Source organism: Peromyscus eremicus, unplaced genomic scaffold (genome assembly GCF_949786415.1).
Source record: "Peromyscus eremicus unplaced genomic scaffold, PerEre_H2_v1 PerEre#2#unplaced_188, whole genome shotgun sequence".
Taxonomy (NCBI): Eukaryota; Metazoa; Chordata; class Mammalia; order Rodentia; family Cricetidae; genus Peromyscus; species Peromyscus eremicus.
Genome location: NW_026734425.1, coordinates 81,020 through 105,392, shown reverse-complemented (window position 1 = coordinate 105,392; position 24,373 = coordinate 81,020). Strand labels below are relative to the sequence as shown.

The following is a 24,373-nucleotide window of genomic DNA, read 5'->3' as shown; positions in this document are numbered from 1 at the left end:
TAAATGGGACCACATGAAGCTAAAAGCTTCTTTATGGCAAGATATGTATACCAGTTATGGGATTTTAAATAATCACTCCACCATATGATAGTGTTATTGAAGTAAATTATAGATATGAATTCTAAATACATTTCCTATTTCTTGTTACTAAATTACAGTGCAGTACAGATGAAGGTAAGATATACATTATAAGTTCTAGAACAAAACAAAACTTGATTTTCTTTCCTGAAGATGTGGTATACTGCTGGTTGTCCAGTACAGAACAGAATCTCTGAGTTCACATATGTTTTTGCTTTGCCCTTTCTGGTAACTTTGAGTATGACAGGTGTTCAATATGAGACCCAGGTATCAAGAAATCATAGACATTGGAGAAATCTCATTAGTCTCACAATTGACTTCTAAAAGTAACTAATAAACAGAGAGCTTGCACACTGGAAAGGATAAGGCCTTAGATCATGAGTATTAACCATTAAAGCTGAGTTTATTTTGCAAATATTTTATATTTCCAATGTAATATATTTTCCAGCATGTATGCCAGTATCAGATGGCATTGCGTATGTCAAATTCTATCATCACCATCATCAAGATATAATTGGCATCAGGAAGTCTGTGTGTATTTGAAATGTATTAGAATAAACTGATCAGGAGAAAGTGACGTACAAAATTTACCTGTTTGAGATTGCTGTGTTTCAGGCTTGGATCTGGAGACTAGATTACAATCATCCCTCAGCTATTTTGAAAAGAGACATTTAATCAATATTTTGGATTTCAACAATATGTAATTATTCAATATAAATATTAAAAGGCATTTACCTCTGGATGCGGACATTTTTCAGCCCAAACTGAAAGAAAAAGAAAGTATAGTCAATCTTATGCACAATGAGAATTCCAAACCTACCTTTATGAAGGCTTCAGAGGGCAATGAGTTCTATTCCCTTCTTTCAAAATAAACATTTATTATTTTACTGGTTAGGAAAGCAGCTGACAAGAAATATACTGAAATATATCAAAAGAAATCTATAGATTCAATTTAATTCCCATCAAAATTCAGAGAAAGTTGAAAAACAACCACAACAGCATCTAAAAGCCTTTCAGGTTCATATGGAAACACAAAAAATTTTTTGATAGATTTAAGAAGATTCTCAATACTAAAATACGCTAGAGAAATCACTATCCCAGATTGCATGTTTTGTTATAGAACTAGAGTAATAAAAAAATCATGGTTCTATCATCCAAATAGACATGTTGATCAATGAAATCAAATTAATGTCAAAACACCTATGAATACATGATTTTTCATAAAGAAACTAGAAATACACACTGGATAAAAAAATAGCCTCCATACATGGAGATTACCAAACTTCATGAATACATGAAGAAGAATACACATAGGAATATTTATTACCCTGAACAAAACTCAACTCCAAATGGATCATGAATCTCAAAATAAGACTAGATACCCTGAATATGACAGAAGAAAAAGTTTTTAACAGGCTTGAACTCACTGGTACAGGAAAGACTTCTGAACAGAACACCCGTAACACAGCACTAAGACCCAAATTTAGTAAATGGGACCACATGAAACTGAAAGCTTCTTTATGGCAAAGGACACCATCATCAGGCTACATAATAGGAAATGAACTTAATCATTCAAACCTCTAACGTACAGTTAGTATCTAGAATACATAAAGAAGAAATATTGGACTCCCAGGAAACGACTAACCCAATGATAATGATGTTCGGGAATACAAAGACAATTTTTAAAAGATAAAACACAAACTGCTGACAAACTTTTAAAGAAATGCTCATCATCTTTCTTTATCAGGAGAATGCAAACCAAAAGTACTTTGAGATTTCATTTTACTCCTGTCCAAAGGGCAAAGTTCAATTAAGCAAATGACAACTCATGCTTGTGAGGATATGACAAAAATGGAACACTTGCTCATTACTGATGAGAATGTAAACTTTTACAGCCATTAAGGAAATGACTCTGGCATTTTCTCAGGAAGCTGGCTACTAATCCTTCTCTAAACCCACCTATACATCTATCTGGCATATACCCAAAGGACTCTATATCCTACTACAATAAATACCTGCTCATACATACTTATTATTGACTATTTACAATAGCCAGATTTAGGAAACAGTTTAGATGTCCTTTAACTGGCAAGTATATAATGAAAATGTGGTGAACTTACATGATGGGGTGTTTTGCTTCTATCAAAAAAAGGAAATTAGGAAATTTACATATAAATGTATGAAGCTAGAAAAAATCATGACGAATGAGGAGACCCAGATCCAAAAGTCAAATACTGTATAATTTCCCTTATATGTGAGTGTTAGCATTTAAGTCTTCAACATGTGTGCTAAAATCCATATAACCACAGAGACTCTGAATCAAGTAAAGGACTGCTTGCGAAGATCATTCAAGTAAAGGGAAATAGAATACATAATTGTAGAGAGACAGTGGGGGGAAGGGCGATGCAAGTGAGAGGTTAGGGTAGGAATATGGGGATGGACAATTTACTAAAGTCCACATGAAAAACCATATGGAAACATACTACTGTAAAAGATTTCTAAATACATATGCATATAAAATAAATCCAAATGGAGTCTCCATAAAAGAGGAGATAAAGCCCCAATTAGACATCTTTTGCTAAACATGAAACCTTCAGTTATACCTAATTGAGTCAATGGACAAAGGGGCACCTTAGGTATCTCAGGTAGAAGAGAACCCAGAGATCCCTCTGGGACTATCTTAATTTTACACATCGCTCATGCTTATTAACATATGGGGCTTATTACCACTTTTGTTGTCTTTTATTTAAGTGTAAATTTATTCAGTGATTTCTTTCGGTAGCACAACATACCAGCATTTGTCTTACATAAAGTCTCTTCATGATGACTCTTACCTTGAATTATTTCATTTTCTTCTGGACCATTTCCTATGTTGGATGACTGGGCAGCTTTCTGCAGTGGATTAGGGTAAAACACACTCCATCACATGATATAAGTAGTGTAATTTCAAAAAGTCTCATTTTCTATTTCTGAACATATCATGATATTAGACTTTAAGAAAATTGTTCATGAGAATATATGCAGTATATATCAAAAACCATGGTATTTGAATGGAGAATCTTATATACACAGTCAAGTTTAAGTCTTTCATTTCCAAATTACATACAAGAAATATAGAATAGAGGAAAAACATCCATAGACAGAGTAATGCCTGATGTGTATGTATCAATAAAAGTAATTATTTTATATTACAATGCATAAAACTAATTTGTTCGTCTTAGTAAAATTGGAGGATGTTAATGACACAAATGTTCACATCTTTAATAAGGCCATTCCTCTAGGACATGATTAATATTAATCATGAGGTGTTATACAATGACATTATTTGTGTGGTTAGGCTTGATAGGAGATATGTATTATGTTAAAAGCATTCATATTGTATCATGCTGATTGTGTAGTGAAGAAGGCAGAATGTGCTTAATTTCAGTAAAAGTGAACAAACAAAACTGACATATTTTGTTAATTTCTTATAGATGGTAAATCTGGATCAAAATGATAAGCAGACAAGTTATTTCCTATGTTACCTTTAGACAATAACATTAGACCATTTTGCAGTTTTAATATTTTGTAAATGTTTCTCAATGAATAGAAACCTTCCCCAAACACCATTTCACATTTTTTGCATGTTTAATAGAATAAACAAATCTTGCTTTATCGTCATTCAAGAATTTTAAAAGTTATGAGAATATGTTGTCCACTATTCTATATGTACAGTAATGCCATCCTATTTGACAGTTACTGAGTGGACACTCCCTCATCTTCTAAAATATGTTAGGCTTCATACTTTGATCTCTAATGACAAAATACCATTCTCACTCCTACCCTGTATTAACAACAATCTTACCTAAATATCTCTCTGTACCATATGTTTTCTTTATGACAAAATGCACCTATCTGAACTAAAACAGTTGCTTTTTACTTGTTTTGTGTTCTATTACTATAGCATATTAGGCTTCCCTCTGAAATTCTCAGTTCTTGATTTCTCAACATAGAGTAGATATTGACTATACAGATTTATGTAGGTTTAAAATATTAAAAATGTCTTCAGAACATACTCATACTTCAGTAAGTACCTAACATTGTGTAAAAGGGAAAATATAGTGTCTTGAATCTATTTGAATTCTCTATATTAACTCAATTCCCAATATACATATTAATTAAGCATATTGGACAATAATGTGGAAATAATTAATTTTCTTCATTGAATTGAGCAAAATAGTTGAGTTTTTCCTTCACAATTAAGCCTGTTTTATGGAATCAAAAATTCTTTCTGTTGGCAGATTAGTTGATTATATGCCCATATTATCTTCTTAAATGAGGACCTTGAAAGAATGCAATGACCATAATGAAAAAATTTCTCCTTGACATAACTGAGTATAATCATCACATAACAAATCGAGTTTCTGCAGGAAGAATCAACTTTATGAAATAAATCCAAATCTGAAGTCACAATTTTATATCATCCACTATTTTAAATAGAGAGCCATAAGACTCTCCAGCTACGTAAAGAGCTTAACATAAAGCACAAGTAATAATCCCATAATTATTTACTAAATTACTTATAAAAGACAATGATTAGCTGTGTGACTGGATTCTAAGAATACCCTGTGTTTTATAATAGGTAAAAGACTTTCATTTCAATGTTAAATCATCATTAATGGACTGAATATAGTAGCCTGAAGTGTAGTTTCTTTTGGCCTATGGTAAGATCATCAAACCAAACAGTAGTAAGTAAGAAATTTAAATTTAAATAGTTACATACCAACTTTTTATAGTCTTCATTCTTATTATAAGCATTTTCATTTTCCAGTTTTAAATCCGGTATTGTTTCTAATTCTAGTTCTTCTGACATATCCACATATTTTATTTAAGAAATAAATATAACAATTAGTTACACAATTTTCTATGACAATAGATTGAAATACATTCACAATTAGAATTTAGAAAAAAAATTTACTCTTATCAAATATTTCAATTAAATGTACTTTATAGATGAATAATTACATGCTTAGATAAATGCCCAAGTTGTAGAAATACCTGTATATCACTTGTACAGAAACTGCATGTTGCCAACTTCAAGACATCCAAATACTTGACTAATTCATCTAGTAGTTAACACACCTCTCATAAATGACCAAGCTCTCTAAAATCTACATTTTCAGACGTCATCGATTTTTCAGAACATTTATCATGTGCTCACACCCACAAGCACATTCAAAAATGTACAAATTAAGGAAATTGGACAAGGATTATGAAATAATTTTTTTTATTGAAACTGGCAAAATAGTTTGTAAGGCCCCATTGCTCAAGACTCCACACTTTAGACACAGAATTTGGAGTAATTTAGCTGGACCTGACATAAAAACCTGCTCTCATACTATGAGAACATGCTATGCAAAGTGCCAAGGGAGATAAGCAATCAGTAATCCCACCACCAAGATGTTGAAAAGCCTGGCAAGATAACGCTCAAGGTAGGATAGCGACACTTTTATTTTTGGGGTAACCAACAGCTGTCCTATTGGTCCGGAGACCCACTCAATGAGAAATTCATTCCTGGTACTGGGAAACTAATCAACTATCCATGGATGGAGAAATCATAAACACTAGGAGTCATCAATTACTCCTGTTTTCTTATAACAGTATACTTACTGTGTTCTAAATATGGTTTTTATAGTCACGGTTATACCCACAGAAGAATGTAGCTGTCATTTCTCCTCAAAGAGTTTACTTTACACAGTACATAAAAGTATTACAGTATATACAATTAATCAGACTCCAAGGAGTGACCATAATATGCCCCAACTCCACTTATAAAGTCCTAAATCTAAGTATCAGGAAAAATAGCAAGAATTCGGTAGATAGATTGTAAAATCAAAGTACCAGCACTCTTGAAGCTACACAGCATCTTCTATGCATGACTTAGATATTGCTACCATGAAATTTCAAAAGTATGATATCTGAAAAGACACCTTTATAAGGACAACACCTGATGAAATGCTACTGTGGGTGAAGTGAATCTCACAATACACAACCCCTAGATGAAGATCTGTAGGCAATCAGTGGCTGATAAACAAAGACAAATCAGGTGATTTTCCAGAGATGAGCTCATCCCAGTAGGATAATAGGTTGTGCAACTCCAGTGATCAGTCCTAAACACATGTACATACAAGCAACACACTAAACAAATACACACAAGCATGCATGCACTTACGCACACTCACACACGCACAGAGACACAAACACGCATGCACACACATATGCACGTGTGTGCACACACACACACACACACACACACAAACATAGTGTGTCTTTACTAATAGTATAGAAGTCACACACAGAGTTACTAAGGACTTGAGCACAGGAAAGGTTGTAGGAATAGCCAGACACCTGAAAATGATGTAAATATAGTACACAAGCATGAAATTATCAAAAGCTAAATAAAATAAAAGGCAACTCTTTTACTGACATTCTTATTTCAACCTTTGGATGAAAGTTTTTCTTGTCTACCATTACATTTTTACTTTTGTTTGATTTAATATGTATTACGTGGGTTATTTTATTTGGCTAAGGTATTTGTTGTCATGTTTTAAGCAAACCTCTCTACCAAGTGATCTTACAAGTTAAGCATGAACATTACCTTCTTGTTCTTCTACATTTTCATATTGTTCGGAAGCAATTGGTAAGTCATCCGCACCACTTTTCAGACTATTCTCAGGAATATCTTGCTAAAATAATGAAAATAATAATGAGAATATAATTGAATTTCCTATTTTGAATTCAACTAAACTTAAAAATAGGATAGAATATTTTCATAGATAACCTTTTGCATTTTCTTGAGATCAACCTGTCTTTTTACCCCATACAGTCACATATTCTAAAATCAAGCCTTGAAGAAGAAATAGAAAAAGATCATCTGCAGAATTCAATAGGGAACTAAACTCATAATATGAAACTTACATTCCTCACCAAAAATTAAACAGTTAAAGGATACATTTAAGTAATAACTATTAATGTGCTTGCCATACCAAAGTATTTGATTTAAAAATCAATTCCTTGAGAAAATCAATTTATAATTATAATAAGGCCCTTTGATTAGTATGAAAATACAAACTATGCCAGGTGGAGAAGAATTGAAATATTTTAGAATTAGTTTTGTTTATGAAAAGAAGGATGTACAAAAAATAGTTTTGTTAAAATCTTAGATAGAGAGAAAATAGTTTCATAAAATTAAAAAGCAATTAGTGATTCTTCTTTGTTTATATAATGCATGTAATTATTCAATGAAATCTTAAACTCTTTCACAGTAAAAAATGGGTATCATTAGAGCATAACAAGCATTAACATGAAGGGAAGCATCAGAACATTCATTCAATGTCTGGAATGTTCCTGGTGCTTATTTATACTTGAAATAGTAGAGATGTCCTTATGCAATTACACACTCAGCATTTTTAGTCATTTACTTGTGAGATAGGTAAGAAAATTTAAAGTTCACATAGATTCACTATTCTCTAAATGGCATAACACTAATGGTTGTCACTTCATATTTAAGTCATATGAACTGGTAGTTTTAATTCAGAAAGATTCTGTGATGAAACATCCATGTCATTATGTCAGTTGAGGATTTGTAAGTCTTCAAATACTGTTAAAATATATGTCAGTCTGGTCCCAACATTCATAAAACACATGAAGAAAGGAATAAAAAGCCTAATGGACTGTATGCTGAAATCCACATTTGAAGAATTTATGTATAGCTTATCACAATAAGACTCGAAGGACTGGGTGTGGTTGAGTGGTAAAGAATTTGCCTTGCATTCATTAATTTCATAGTTGATGTAATAAACGAAAAAACGAAAAAGAAAACTACAAAACTCTAATCACAAGTGATCTAGGACACCCAGAAACAGGAAGCCTAACCTCAGAGTGATTTTGGAGATTTAAATGAGCAATGAAACCACTGTGTAGACATCCTTTAAAATTTGAAGTGTTACATATGATGCAAAGAATTTCAGGTTACTTTTAAAGTTTTTGAGTGCAAAAATAAGATGAAATTGAAATTTTGCCTTTAGCATTGGTTATCAAAGACCTTATTCTAGAACTTGCTACAATTAGGGGGAAACATGTATACCTCAATTATATGAAGAGTTTTTTCTTCCGTTTTTTTATTTAAAAATTTGCATGTACAGTATATTTTGAACATATTTTCCCAACCAAAATACTCCCAGATTATTCCCCATCTACCTACCCCTCAAGTTTATAATCTTTCTCTCTTAAATCTACCCCCGAATTGAAAATACAAACTTATAACCAATAAGACAAAAATGCCACAAGAGAACAATCAGCCCCCAACAATACCACAAACACAAAATTGAACACTGCTTCCTTTGTGTTGATCAACTTCCCCTGGTCATAGTGTCTGCTCTGGAGTGCCTTTGATATACCCAGTGATGCTTCAAGTAGAACACTGATTTTTCCTTTTGCCAACAGCTATCAATTACAAACTGTGTCCTGGTTATGGATGGCAGCCTTTGTCTTCTTCTGCCACTTAGTGCTGGCACCCTGTCTTTTTGGAACCTGGGCAAATCATCTGTGTACGGGCGTAGCCTCTGAGTTCATATGTGCATTGGTCTTGGTCCTGTTGTATCTGGAAGACAAAGTTTCCTTGACCTTATCCATAAGCACTGGCTCTTATAATCATTCTGCTTCCTTTTCTACATAAACACTGAGCCTTGATGGAGGAGGTTTGATGAAGACATCCAATTTATGACTAGGTGGTCCAAAGTCTCTCACTCTGCATTTTGACCAGTTGTTGATCTCTGTGCTGATTGCCATCTATTGCAAGAGAAAACTTCTATAAGCAGGATCGGGAAAGGTATAGTGACATGTCTCTAGGACTCATTTTCTTGCTGTATTCATTCAGAAGAAGAATTGCATTGGGTTTGTCCATAGGCACATCCCTACATTATCACGTTATTGGCCCCTTTGGCAGTGTTAGGTTTATATTCCACCTTATACAGTCTTTAAGTCCAATGAAAAAGTCATTTGTTATTTCCATAACATTTATGCTACTATGGGACCAGCATGTGTTTCAGACAGGTCACTGCTGTAGGTCACAGGGTTGTAGTTGGTGATATTGATGATTACCTTTCTCCTCTGTGAGCAGGAGGTGTATCTTCTAGCACCATGAACATTAGTTAGAAGGTGTAATGATTCTATTTGGGCACAAATCCATCTACTCTATGTTTGGTTATTTAATACGTGGTTTTTTTCACCAATAGGGTCTTCCTATTTGGTTGCGGAGTGAGACCAAAGGCCTTCACCATAGCCTGTTATGTTTGGATAATTCTATGTGCCTGTAGAATCATCAGCAAATGGTTCAGGTCAAACTGGATGGCCACATGCAGAAGAACTAAGTAGATCCATATTTATCACCCTGCATAAATCTCAACTACAAATGGATCAAAGACTTAAACATAAGACCATAAACTCTGATTAAGATAGAAGAAAATGTCTGGAAAAGGCTTGAATTCATTGTTATAGTCAATGACTGACTTTCTGAACCAGATACCAATAACACAGGCATTAGGACCAAAACTAGCAAGTGTAACTTCATGAAGATGAAAAGCTTCTCCTTAGAATAGAACAGCATCATGTAAAAAATTATGGCATGGAAAATGAATAAACCATTGCCAATTATACATCTGATAGAGGATTGGCATCTAAACCACAAAGAACTAATAAACTGAATATCAAGAAAACAAATAACATGTTCTAAAAAATGGGGTACAGAACAAAGCAGAGATACACAAATGCCTGAGAAACACTTCAGTAAATGTTCAAAATCCTTAGTCATCAATGGAAATGTAAATCAGTGCCCCCTCTGAGATTTCATTTTACCTAAGTCAAAATGGTCAAGATCAATAAAACAAATGTCAGCTCAGCTGGGGAGTATGCAAGGAAAGGGAAACACTTGTTCCTTCCTGAAGGAAGTGCAAACTTATACTAGGATATGAAGAGCCTTCAAACATTTTTTTTTGTACCTCATTATATACCCATTGGCAGCCTGAGACAGAATTCATTAGGAACATCCTTGAACTCTTGGAAAGTTCAACCTGCCTCTGTCATCTGAATTTTAGGATAAAGACTGTGCCATGATGACTGGATCCAATATTTTATGAGAATGAATAATGCAAAGCTACTATTATACTTATTTTGAGAGAAAGATTTTGTATTTCTACATTTTAATCACTTTAAATAATACTTTTTTCTAGATAAAGTACCAAAATGCTGTGGAATGGTCTTTCTGTATGCTGTGAATATATGTTGTTCCCATGGGTTAATAAATAATGCTGCATTGGGCTATGGCAGGGCAGGATGGAGCCAGGCAGGAAAACCAAGAGAGACAGAGGAAGAAGAAGGGTGGAGTCAGGGAAGATGCTGCAAGCTGTCAGGGGGAGCAAGATGTAATAAAATACAGGTAAAGCCACGAGGCACGTAGACTAATAGAAATGGGTTAATTTAAGGTATAATAGCAATAAGCCTGAGCCATATATCAAACAGTTTATAATTAATATAAACCTCTGTATTTTTATTTGGGACCAAGTGGCTGCAGGACATAGGAAAACTTCCCTCTACACCAGACTTGAACAATTGTTTTTAAAAGTTAGTGTCATGAGTAAGAGGGTTTTTTTCTTGGTATTTTTATTATTAAGAAATTTTCTATTCAGGTTACATAATAACCACAGATTTTCCTGTCCTCCCTCCTTGCACCCCCAGCCTTCCTCCCCAACCCACCCCCCATTCCCATCTCCTCCAAGGCAAGGTCTCCCATGGGGACTCAGCAGAGCCTGGTACATTTGGTTGAGGCAGGCCCAAGCCCCTCCCTCATGCACCAAGGCTGCTCAGGGTGTCGCACCACAGGAACTGGGCTCCAAAAAACACACTCACACACCAGGTACAGATCTCAATTCCACTGCCTGGGGGTCTGCTAACCAGTTCAAGGCAAACAACTGTCTCACCTATCCAAAGGGCCTAGTCCAGTCCCATGGGGGCTCAACAGCTATTGGTGAACACTTCATGAATTTCCACTAGTTTGGCTGGCTCTCTCTGTACATGTTCCCATCATGATCTCAATGTCCCTTGCTCATAGAATTCCTTCTCTCGCTTATCAATTGAACTACTGGAGCTTGATCTGGTGCTTGGCCATGGATCTCTGTATCTGCTTCCATCAGTTACTGGATGAAGGCTCTATGATGACAGTTACGGTATTCACTAATCTAATTACCAGAGTAGGCCAGATCAGGCACACTCTCAACTATTGCTAGTAGTCTAAGGTGGGGTCATCCTTGTGGATTCCTGGGAACTTCCCTAGCACTCTGTTTCTCCCTGTTCCCATGATGTCTTCATTTATCATGGTATCTCTTTCCTTGCTATCCCAGTCTGTCCCTGTTCCAGCTCAAACCTCCCATTGCCTTATGTTCTCATTCCCCATTCCTTGCCCTCCGTTACTCCCCCTCACCCTCAGTTTGCTCATGTTGATCTCATCTATTTCTCCTTCACTGTTTGATCTATGAGTCCCTCTTAGGGTCTTCCTTGTTAGCCAGCTTCTCTGGAGTTGTGGGTTGTAGTCTGGTTATTCTTTGCTTTACATTTAATATCCATTTATGAGTGAGTACATACCATATTTTTCCTCTTGAGTCTGGGTTTTCATCCATTTGCCTGCAAATTTCACAATATCATTGTTTTTTACTGCTGACTAGTACTCCATTGTGTGTATGTACCACATTTTTTTTATCCATTCTTCATCTGAGGGGCATTTAGATTGTTTCCAGTTTCTGGCTATTATAAATAATGATGCTATGAACATAGTTGAGCTTGTGTCCTTGTGGTATGATTGAGCATTCCTTGGATATATGCCCAAGAGTGGTATAGCTGGGTATTGAAGAAGACTGACTCCAAATTTTCTGAGAAACCACCATACTGATTTCCAAAGTGGCTGTATCAGTTTGCACTCCCACCAACAGTGGAGGAGTGTTCCCCTTCCTCCACATCCTCTCCAACATAAGCAGTCTTCAGTGTTTTTGATCATAGCCATTCTGACAGGTGTAAGATGGTATCTCAGAGTTATTTTGATTTGCAATTCCCTGATGGCTAAGGATGTTGAGCAATTCCTTAAATGTACTTTGGCCATTTGAGATTCTTCTGTTGAGAATTCTCTGTTTAGCCCTGTAGCCCATTTAATTGGATTGTTTGGAATTTTGATGTCTAGTTTATTGAATTCTTTTATATACTTTGGAGATCAGCCCTCTGTCAGATGTCAGGTGGGGTTGGTAAAGATCTTTTCCCATTCTGTAGGCTGTCGTTTTGCCTTATTGACTGTGTCCTTTGCCCTACAAAAGCTTCTCAGTTTCAGGAAGTCCCATTTATTAATCGTTTCTCTCAGTGTCTGTGCTACTGGTGTTATATATAGGAAGTGGTCTCCTGTGCCAATACATTCTAGGCTACTTCCTACTTTCTCTTCTCAAGTTCAGTGTAACTGGATTTATGTTGAGGTCTTGGATCCACTTGGACTTGAGTTCAGTGCATGGCAACAGATAGGGATCTATATGCAGTCTTCTGCATGTTGACATCCAGTTAACATGTAGTTGACATCCAGTTAACAGTTTTTAAAAGTTATTATCATGAGTAAAAGATTTTTTAAAAGGTACTTTAAAAACTAATGCTAATTTCTGTGCCCTTCAATACATGGGTTGGATATGTAAGCTATTTATAAGATACCTTAAGTAACATAATGAATAGGTTAGTTTACATATTTAGAGAAGCCTGAAAATTATGTAAGTCATGTTATAGGAAATAAAAATAAATCTACTAATGTTTATTTGTCCAAATATTCCCAAATTTCAAATTTCCTCCACTGTGGTAAAACTATACAAACTAATTTTTCTGTGATTACTTATTTTTTATCTCATTTTTGGCTTTCAGAACCTTAAAGTAATTATTATGTTTTGGTACTTTTCACCATCAATATAGTAAGATTGTCATAATTTTATAAAAAAAATCTAGCCAATTTTTCATCTAAAGTGATGACATTTTGACAACTGCTATATTATACCATTTCAAACTCCACAAAGAAGAAATTCAGCAAAAGAATTTACCTCAAGAAGGCATTGATTACCTGAGTTTTCAAATTAGCTGTGTCCTCTATTGTTGCACACACGGAAATCAGTGACTCAGATTCAAAGTGATGCCTTTGAAGCAAAAGATACAACAACAAATAAGTGAGTAGTGGACAAAAGCATTTGTCCTGAATGTTTAGTTATTTGAATAGCAAATGGTGTTTCTGTTGTTATTAGACATCTGTTTTATAAAATTTGTTTAGCTGTTAATTTCTGTCCCACTTCTCCTAATCTCTGCATTTGTCAAGAAAGAGTTACACATAGTTCCACATCAAATAGTGTCAGTCAATATATTGTGGAACCTGAAAATCATTTGTTTTGAAAACTGTCCTGATGATTGCACGCAAATTACAATTAATTGCTCACATACTCTTTAATCATTAATTTAAATAAAGGTAATAGCCCCAAATAAAGCAAAACAATAGTGTCCTCATTCTACTCTATTAATAAAGCACAAAACTATATTGCTACTAAATGGCAACCTACATTCTTGAGCATGGAAAATACCCATTGAAAGGAAACCATCACATCCATTCATTGTAAAACAACTAATAAAGTCATGAAAAAGATGTGAAATCTTTGAACATTAAAGATATAAGTAAACAAACAAATGTGCACATTGAGGTTTGAAATCCTCTTATCGTGGGTGTTCAAACATTAAAATGTAATAATTCAGTTATTACATTGGTGGAGGCTGATTCAAAAACTACCAAGCACTTAAAAACCTTCATATGTGCTTGGTTGAAGGCAGAGACTTCTGGAAAAGCAGATCCCTGGGACTTTTGCCTCTGTTTCCCTCTATGTTCTCTAGATGTCTTCCTTATATAGGATACCACTCCTCATTCCCTCTTTTGCAGTCTTCAGTGATGCTCTCTGGCCTTTCAATATTCATCCCAGGAAGGTGCAGATTCCTGAAAGTACAGGCTCAAAGAACCTGAAAGACAGCTAGTTCCCTGGTTCAGGCAAATAAGCTAAATGGAGGGTCAGCAACACACATCCCAAGCCTAGATATATTACAAAATTCTATGATTATGTTCTGCAATTCAAATCTGAAAAGGACAGGAATTTGGCAAAGGTAACAGGAAAAGAAGCAGTGGCAGTGGATCACAGATTTTTCATTTCAGCCGTTGGTTCTGAACATTCTCTAGTCCACCCTCTGTGATACCACATTCCTGTTTTCTATAAAGACTTCAGGTTGCTCAAGTAAGTTTCAACAGAAGAATCTATTTGTCATTTCTATCAATTAAGCACAAAAGGTAATATAGTTTCCAAATTACATTCAACCCTATCCATTCCCAGATGATTTTCACCATCCTGTGTCTATGTAAATAACTTTATTGTCTTTAAAAAACTAATCATGAGGCCAAACTCTTAGTCCTATTGGCCTCCATGATTTTCCTTTCGAAATTGCCCTTCCCCTATTAAAGTCATTCAAATCATCCACCATTAGGCTACTTTTAATGCCATTCTTGGAACACTTGACTCATTCCCATATATTCTTACAGAAATTCTCAATCAAATACTGGTCAGTAAGGACTGGTCTTTCAGTGAAGGAATGCATGGGAATCTAAATTGAGCCATTTGTATTTCCACCTCCATAGAATACTGTATTTTAGTTTTGACTTCTCAGTCAGAGCAACTGATTATCTATAATGTTGGATCTAGTTTTCTGTGCTCAGGATATTTTTATTAGTTTTCAAAATTCCTTAAAAACTACCAATTTTTCAGATCTGAGATTTTCTAATAAAACAAGAAGCAGTACCTGGCAGTCAAAAATTCTAAACAATAGGTCAAGAAACATGAGGAAAAATAAATGTAGAGTAAAAATTTTCAAAATGCTTAGTGTCATGGGGAAACAAAGACTTGATAAAACGAGAAAAAAAAACCCTTCTGTACCAAGGCAGTCCAGTAGTTTGAAGAGAAAACAAAACTGAGTATAAGTTCATAACGTCTCTTAAATAGATGCTCAGTTGTATCAACATAACATGGTATATGTGCACATGGACTCCCATTCCAATAATGTAATTCCAAGCCTTCTGTCATCTTGCTCATTTCAAACCTATGGCACTACAGACACAATAAAGAGAGGTTCCCCCTCCAATCTTGATAGCAATGCAGTGTCTAAAAACAACTTTCAAAAAGAAAAACTATGGAGTTATAGATAGGTTTCTCAGGAAAACTCTAATCCAGAGTTGACACATAAAGAAAACTGGCTTTCTACATGAGATCATCTCAATGTAGTCACAGGAACAAGAGAATGCACAGGCTGACAGTTCAGTCAAGAGCTGGCAACTTGTTACCTATGGGATCATAGAATTAATCAAACTCTCTGGATGACGTTTGCTAAAGTAGTAAGACACTTAGTCACAAGGATATAAAAGCTTTAAAACATATGATTATATTAATGCATCATGGACACTAAATAAATCAGATGGAATCAGTGAAGAACACAATATTCAATAAACATTAGTTCTTTTCCCTGGTTCTAATTATAAGTTAACATTCATATTCAAAGACCTTAAAATCTTACCCCGATGAAAAGACATCTTCAGGCTGATTTCCTATAATTGAATGAAAAGTAGACATATTTCAGTCGATTATATTAGTCTATAAAATATCATAGGGTAAATCTTCTAGAGTAAAAAATCTTCTAGGGTAAATAATAACTATGGTACTGGAATATAACAAATGCATCAGGAAATCTTCACCTCCTTTGGATTTATTGAATAAAAGAATGAAAGAAATTATCAGCATTTGATACCTCAAAGTAGGTGACCATGTATACTGACAACAATTCCAACTAATGGCAAATAGTGCTGTTGCCAGAATCAGTGCCTATCATAAATAAATAGCAAAGAGAGTAGTTTTCTGGAAGAACAGTACCAGGATCAATTTGAAGACAGCATAAATATTTTGTTATAACACAACAAATATTCCCCAGATACACAGCTGCAATCCTTCAGGTAGGGATGAAACAACATATCAGAGAGAACCTGAGGCAATGATCATTGTACTTATCAATCTCCCCTAAAATTATGGAAACCTATCTGGACAAGGTTTCTCATAAAGACTTGCAAGGTATCAGAAAAGAGAGGTAAGGTGAAATCAATGCTGCCCACCCTCGCGATCTCCTCTGTGGTTAGGTTCTAATGAGCTCTTTTAGATCTGGCTATAGTTTTCATTCTTACCTATGATTCAATAAGGTAGAAACTCAATTGCTATTGTCACCTTTGGACATAACTGCTGGTAAGATCCCCTCCTAAAGAATATATCTATTCTGCACATGGCTAAAATACAGGAGATTAAAAGTACGTACTAGGAAGGCTAGGTCAGAGAAAGTTGTTTTGGAGGTTTGTTTATTATAAAACTATAAATCCATATGTAGGTATCTACATATATATATATATCACTTAATAACTCACTTAAGATCTTTCTACTGGGATAAAAACCTAGTTCCCTATGGTGATTTTATTTGTATGTTAATAAAGGTGCCTGGAGATCAGAAGTAAAACCGAGCTGCTAAGCAGAAGTCAGGTGGTGGTGGCATATACCCTTAATCCAATCCCATGGCAGGCAGAGTCTCTGTGTGGTCAAGGACACAGCCAAGGAGTGGTGACCCGAACCTTTAATCCCAGTACCAACCATAGAGACCTGGAGGTCTGTATAGACAGGCAGTGACAGGAATGTCATGTGGTTGGGTTTAGAGCCAATGAGAAGGCAGAACAGAAAGGCAATAAAAAGACAAGTCACACAGGAAGAAGGTCTCTCTCTCTAGAGAAGAGACAGCAGCCAGGTATTAAGATAAGGCTGTCTTGGCTCTTCACTAGTACTCTGATCTCTTGGACTTTTAACTCTATATTTGGCTCTGTGTTTCTTATTTACTAAGACCATTTAGAATTTTGTCTACAGTTCTCCTTTTATATAAAATAAGAAAGACAACACATGGTGAGATCCTACTGACATTACCCTTGAGAAAGTATCTTCCTATGGAAAATGAAGACTAGAAATGTGCCCAAGTGGCAGAGTACCTGTCTTGCAAAAATAGGGTAAAAGATAAAATGGGATTGTGGATGGATAGTCAAGTATTCTCTGGTGTATGAGTGGCTTCATATTTACTGATAAACACTATAGATATTTACCACCCACAATAAAAACAGAATTGAAATCTGGAATTAGTAGACTAGTTTCTTCTTTTTTTCCCCAAAGAAGAGGTTCATGATTTGCTTCATCTGTAGTATTCACGTTCTAAAGGTATACTGCATATGAGAAAAAATCATGTGAAAGACTTGACTACAGTTTGGAAAAGTATGACCTCTGGAGATTGCCTTTTGGCAGTCAAGAGTCAATTTGGCAACACAAAGCAGGAAGACAAAAATAAACAAAAATAAAAATAGGGTCATTGGAGTAGCAAATACATAGAGCACCTCCTTCTTAAAGTATGAAACCTTGAGTTCAACACCTCACAGATAAGAATATTAATTTCTAATTATACATCTAGGAACCAGACTGTTGCCATAAAGTAGAGCCAGAAGTAATCACCATGTATATAAACATTTCAGTAACACTATATGATGTATTTGTTTAAATGGAAGAATTTGAATACAAAATTACCATTATTTTAGGTTTGTGCAACCTTTATTGAATAAGTCTCCTTTTTTCTGTCACCCCCCAAAAACTGCCCTCAGTAAACTCACACCTGCTCCAGATCCAAGCTGACAACCCTCTTTGTTTGTGAGCCACCATTGTTGGGCAATTCTCTTTTTCCATTTCCCATCCTATTATCCCCTAATACTATCTCCAAACCCACATGCCTTGCTTGAGAAATGCAGCAGGCATGGCCTCCATGTTTCCTAGCTACCTTTGCTAGCTAGGTGGCTACTTCATTTTCTCTGGAAGCCAACAATCCTATTCCAGACCCAAAGCTGTGAACCCTCTGTTGCAGGAATCCTAAATGTTATTTTAATTTAAAAAATGGAGACAGATATTGGGGAAAATGCTGAAAGATCAGAGAGACAAAGAAACAAGTCATAGCCAAGTCTAACCTCGCCAACTCCAGGAATCCTCTGACTGAATGCCTCTGAGTCCTCAGCTGAAAGCTCTCCAGCTGAAAAGCCTCTAGACAAAAGGGGTTCCAGCCAAAAAGCCTTTAGTTCCTGTCTCCTCATGCCTTATATACCTTTCTCCACCCAGCCATCACTTCCTTCCTAGTGTTGGGATTAAAGGCATGTAACTTCCCAGTAATGGGATTAAGGGTTGGTGCCACCACTGCTTGGCTCTGTTTCTCTCCTAGACTGATTAAATCTCATGTAGTCCAAGGTGGATATAACTCACAGAGATCCAGATGGATCTCTGCCTCCTGAGTGCTAGGATTAAAGACGTGTGGCACCACTGCCTGGCCTCTATATTTAATCTAGTGGCTTGTTCTGTCCTCTTATCTTCAAGCAAATTTTATTAGAGTACACAATATATCACAACCTTTTCTGGGTAAGTCACTTCTTCCCTGTTCTGCCCCCACATTTTTTGTTTGTGGCTGTCACCATACACAGAAGACTAGGTCCAGATCAATGTCTGCAATAGATATAATATTGAAAATTTCAGCATCCCAATTAGAAAGTTCAGAGAAAAACCTTACCAATATAACAAATCAAACAAAAGATAGAATATGAGAATATGAGAATGTAAAAAAAGAGTAGAAAATCTATAATTAATTAGCAAATAATATTTTAAAAAAAGAAAAAAAGCCATGCTAGGAGACCAGGCAAGAAATCTTTGAATTCTATTGGCATACATGAGGAAACAGTATTCTCAATCAATAGCATAGACAAGATTAATAGAAAGATCACAGAGGGCCGGGCGGTGGTGGCGCACGCCTTTAATCCCAGCACTCGGGAGGCAGAGCCAGGGGGATCTCTGTGAGTTCAAGGCCAGCCTGGGCTACCAAGTGAGTTTCAGGACAGGTGCAAAGCTATACAGAGAAACCCTGTCTTGAAAAAAAAAAAAACAAAACAAAACAAAACAAAAATCACAGAGGAATTCTTCATCCAAGTAAGGAAATATATACACACACTGATACTAGAATCAAACAAAACCCCAACTAGACAAGATCAGAAAAAGAAAACTCCAAAGCATATAATAGTAACACCACCAAATATACAGGACTAGGAAAAATATTGAAAGCTTAAGAAAAGAAAGTATACAAGTCATTTGGAAATGAACATGCCCAGGGCAACAGCTGAATTATCAAATAAAACTCTGAGAAGCACAAGAGCCTGAAGCAATGAACTTCAAATACTACAAGGCCATGCATGTCAACCAGGACGCATGTGCCCAGTGAATCTGTCTGCCATAGCTGAAGAGGAAACACTTCCATGATACAAGTAGCCTGAAACAATCATAGGAAATAATAAATTCTAAACAGACTACTAAATGTAATACTTCTAACTGAAGAGAGGAGTAAGTGTGAGAGGAGACTTTTAGAAAGAAAACAAGCAAAGCTATAATTTAAGGAAATACAAAGGGCATCTAACAACACAAAACAACAGGAAAATAAAACACTGCAATCTAGGTATAACTTCCAATAATGAATCCAGATATCAATGGCCTCAACACTCCAGTCAAAAGACAAAGGCTACCTAAACAAACTAAGAAACAAAATCCAACTATCTATTGTCTATAAAAAATCTCATCTTAGTTTAAAAGTCAAACACCCTCTTACAATGAATGGATGCAAAATGTATTCTCAAAATGTATTCTAAGCAAACACTGTCAGGAAGCAAACAGGTATTGGCATCCTAGTACCTGAAAAATAATTTTCAAACTAAAATGAAGCAGAAGAGACAAAGATGTGCACTTCATACTAATTAAAGTGTCAACAAATACAAAATAGAATACTTACACACACACACACACACACACACACACACACACACACACACACACATACACACATACATGCAGGTGCACCCAACTTCACAAGAAACCTAATGGAACAAAAGGCACAGATCAACACAGACCCAATAACATTATGTGATTGCAAACACCGATTTTTCCAATTGATTGGTCATCCAGCCCAAATACATACAATCTCAGAATTAAATGACATCTTCATTCAATTGACCTAACCAATAATTAAATATTCCATCTCAACACCAAAGAATATATATTCCACTCAGCAGCACAAAGAGGCTCCTCTTAAATTCAGCATATGCCTAGAGACAAAGGAAACTATATGGAAAATTGAAATAATGCCATGTACAGTATGCAACCATTAAGTCATAAAAGTTAAAATTGACAGCAAAATAAACTCCAGTATGCATATAAACAAATAAATGACCTAATGATCCAAGTCAAGAATTTGAAGAAAAAAAAAAACAAGAACAAACCAAACCCCCAAACAGTAGATAGTAAGAAATAATAAAAAGTAAATGAATTAAATAGAAAAAAAGAAAACTGTACAAAGAACTAATGAATCTAATAGCTATTTTTCTGAGAAGATAAAGATGACCCACTGACTCCTTCATCAAGATTCTCTTGAGTCCCACACCAGAATGTAGACATGAAGCAGAGATCAGCAGAGTCTAGGGATCCCAGTCTCAGTTGATAAATCAACATTACAACTCTAGCATCTATAGATCAGGGAACATCACAGAACAGGCAGATGGAAAGACTGCAAACATCAGGAAGTCTGCTGTGAAACAGTCTCTCATGGAAATGGCTACATTAACAAGATCTGAACAGAGACAATATCAATAGACATGCTAAGGAAGAAGTAGGGAGGAATCTCCGAGGGCCATGCTCCTGGACAAGGAACTGCAGGAAACTAATGACTGCTGAGATAGGGATAGTGAGTCTCTCTCAGACAGGAACCCCTAATTGCTTGACTGATGAAATTGTAGTCAGCACTGAAACCATGTAACTACAAACAAGAAAACTGAACTCAGTAGGTTGTAGTTACACATTTGTGTCTCTGTGTGTGAATGTGTGCATTGAAGAGTAATTATAAGGGAAGAAGAAACTATCAATTTGAGACCTGCAGGGACATGGAAGAAGTGGGAGCATGGGGAGAGTGCTGGAGGGAAGAAAGGGAAGTGGGAAAGTGATCTAATTGTACTTTAGTTAAAATCTATAGAAAAGAAAACATTCCTTTAATAACATACACAGGAAAGGAAATCATAAAAGGATTGAATATTGTGTCTTGTTTAGCCATACAAATCATGTTTTCTATGATATGTATAACAAAGTAATTGTGTTCACTTACTGCAATGCATTCATTTTTACTGTGAGAAAATAATGTATTTTTTTTATAATGTGTGTGGGTAGCTAAGAAGACAACTTAGAAGTTAACAGCATGCTTTGCTCTTCAAGAGGACCTGTGTTCTGTTCTCAGAACCTATGTGGTATTTTACAATCACCTGTAACTCCATTTCCAAAGAATACAACACCATCTACTCTCTCCCACAAGCACCAGACATGAACATGGTGCACATGCCTGGTGTACATGCAGGCAAACACTCACACATGAAATAAAATAAACAAATAAAATGAATTACAATACAGTGTAGTGGAACTATTAATGAAATAGACACTATGTCAACATTTTTAGAAAAAAATGTATGAAGTAAACTAAAATGTGCTGTGGGCTGGAGAGAGGCTGGCATCTCACCACAGTATGGTAATTTAAAAAGTATTTTTACATGCAAGTATGTAATTCTGGTGCAAAACTGAGAAACTTTTTAACAAAGCAGTTTTATACAACTAATTTTCTTAAACAATTCAGCCGTCAATAGACACTTGGTTTTTAAAACTGCCTAGGGGGAGCTGGAGAGAGGAATGTAAAGGGGGAAAGGATATTAATTCTATCATAATTTAAATGCATTTTAAAAATAAAAACTGCTCTTTGCGGGTGAAGGGGAAAGGGAACACTCATCCACTCACCCAAAGGTAATGGCAGTACAAACATATAACTACTACAGAAATCTGTTTGGCCATTATTCAAGAAACTGCTTATGGATCTACCTCAAGATCCAGCTACACCATTCATGGGTATATACCCAAATAATATCTAAGTACAGAGAATTGAAAAATTCTAAATGCAACATTTTTAATCTAAAGAAGGGCTACAGAGAAGGAAACTTCAAAAGACTTACGTGTAGAAGGTATTTTGTTGTCTCCAGAGAAGTAAGTCGTGCTGAATAATCACCATTTTTCTGCCAAGTATGGAAATGGTGGTAAACAACGTTATTATTTTAATATGGATGGAAAACCATTTATCAATATATTAAATATTTAAGATATTTCAAAGACAATCAAGTCATCTGGACATACCCTTCAAATTTATTAGTTCTAAAAGATTTTACAAAGTGTCTCATTTTAGAAGGAAAGAACAAAGTGAAATGGTGTAGATTAACCATGGTTCAAATCATCTGGATTATCTTGACAGGATGGAAAGTGCCCTAATATAGGAAGGAGTCCTAAGTATTCTTGCTCTGGGAAAGTGTTTCCTTAGGCTCCAACTTAAGTTTCCAAAACTCAGGATTTCCCTACTTTAGTTTAACAGTTTGCTATGAAAATTTCACCACCTAAAAACAGGCACAGAAATAGTAAAGCAGTATCTAACTTACTTCTCAGTCTTGATCTGATTGGAATCCTAAATGAAAGCACTCTGTAATTCATGAATGGACCTATTATCAAATGCTACAGAATTCAGAATTTGATATTACTGAAATAAAGAGTAAGCCCATGGTGAGAACACTAATGAATTACAAGACATAGGTTGCTCTATTGCTGGTCTTCCTTTAGCCAAGAAGGAAACAATGATCTGAGTTTTGTCATAATGATCCTGAATCGCCATGCTTACCATCAACCTACATGGAAGACAAAAATCATTTTTGTACATGTTATAAATATACTCATGGGCTGTGATGGGGCTTAAATACTGAATACAGTTAATAAAATTTAGATTCACAGAATTGTATTCCGTGTCTTCCTTCTGAGGCAGAGTTGTGAAATATCCTGAAATCTTGAGGTAAAGATTCAAGTATCTTGAAAAATGTTCCTTTACACAGAAAAAGCACTTAGTAGGACAATTACTTTCTGTCATCTTCCCTGGGAAAGGCACTAGAGATCTGTCACAAACACAGATTGTGCTACAGAGGATGATACAAAGGAACCCTTGCCTACAGATTACTATGAAAGAAAGAAATCTCTGGCCTCTTTCTGCAAGTGCTTGGATTCATGTGATAATTTAGTATATCTGCAAACCCATTTGATGGCTGAAAAGAGAGACTCCTCCAAAGTATCGTGCCATGATGGTCTTCTAGGATACTGGAATGCTTTGAATAAGTGATAAGGTTCAGATGCCTAGCAACAGCTTTGGAGAAATCTTAAGAGTTTTAGCTGCCAGAGAACACTGTTATATTAGGAGAAAATTTGAATTTTCAAGCACATAGTTGAATTTTCAACTACCCTTTTCTCATGGCTCCATAGCTATTAGGATAAAGATACAGATCAGAAGGTACAACCTGATAATCAAGTTTATTTAACACTGGACTAAAAGACAGGTGTAATCACATTAAATCCCCATGAATAAATGCTTCCTAAGTTTTCCTCATGTATGCCATATCTATCTGATATATGTAGGAATTTTTACTTTCTTGGACTGAGGGAGCATGTTAGATTGTTGAGCATTCAGGTAATAAGTTGGACGAAATATTTGGAAGAGAAGTATCAAGATTTTCTCTCAAACTACAAATGTTTAGATTCAAAGAAGTAACTCAAAAACTAAAATTCTGTGCCATGCATTGCTTTATTTTTGGGACGACCAGAGCATGTTGGGATCTTGATATTAAGGCTTCCAAAAGAGACTTTAGCCGTGAAGTTGAGTGGTAAAATAAACGCTTCATACATTCAAGACCCTGAGTGTGATTCTCAGCATCATCATAGATCAGTCTTGAGATTAAGACTCTTGCACACCCGTTGCTATTCTGACCAATCTATCCCTTTGCTTGTCTCATGGCAAGTGGAGTTGACTAAAATGCTTTCATTCCAAAAGCATTTAAATAATGAAGTCACGCTTGGTTAAAATACAACATTGGTAAATATTTCATGTCTAAATTTAGTTTCAT

At 35.5% G+C, this 24,373-nt stretch overlaps 1 long non-coding RNA gene across 1 annotated transcript; it reads right to left on the bottom strand.

Moving 5' to 3' along the window:
• Positions 1-813: 813 nt before the first annotated feature.
• LOC131901662 (uncharacterized) lies at positions 814-14,309 on the bottom strand. Its single transcript, XR_009376826.1, has 5 exons — positions 13,250-14,309; positions 6,716-6,803; positions 4,841-4,923; positions 2,913-2,970; positions 814-842 (listed from the first exon to the last, which is right to left on the bottom strand). It is a non-coding gene; the product is annotated as an uncharacterized LOC131901662 (long non-coding RNA).
• Positions 14,310-24,373: the final 10,064 nt, after the last annotated feature.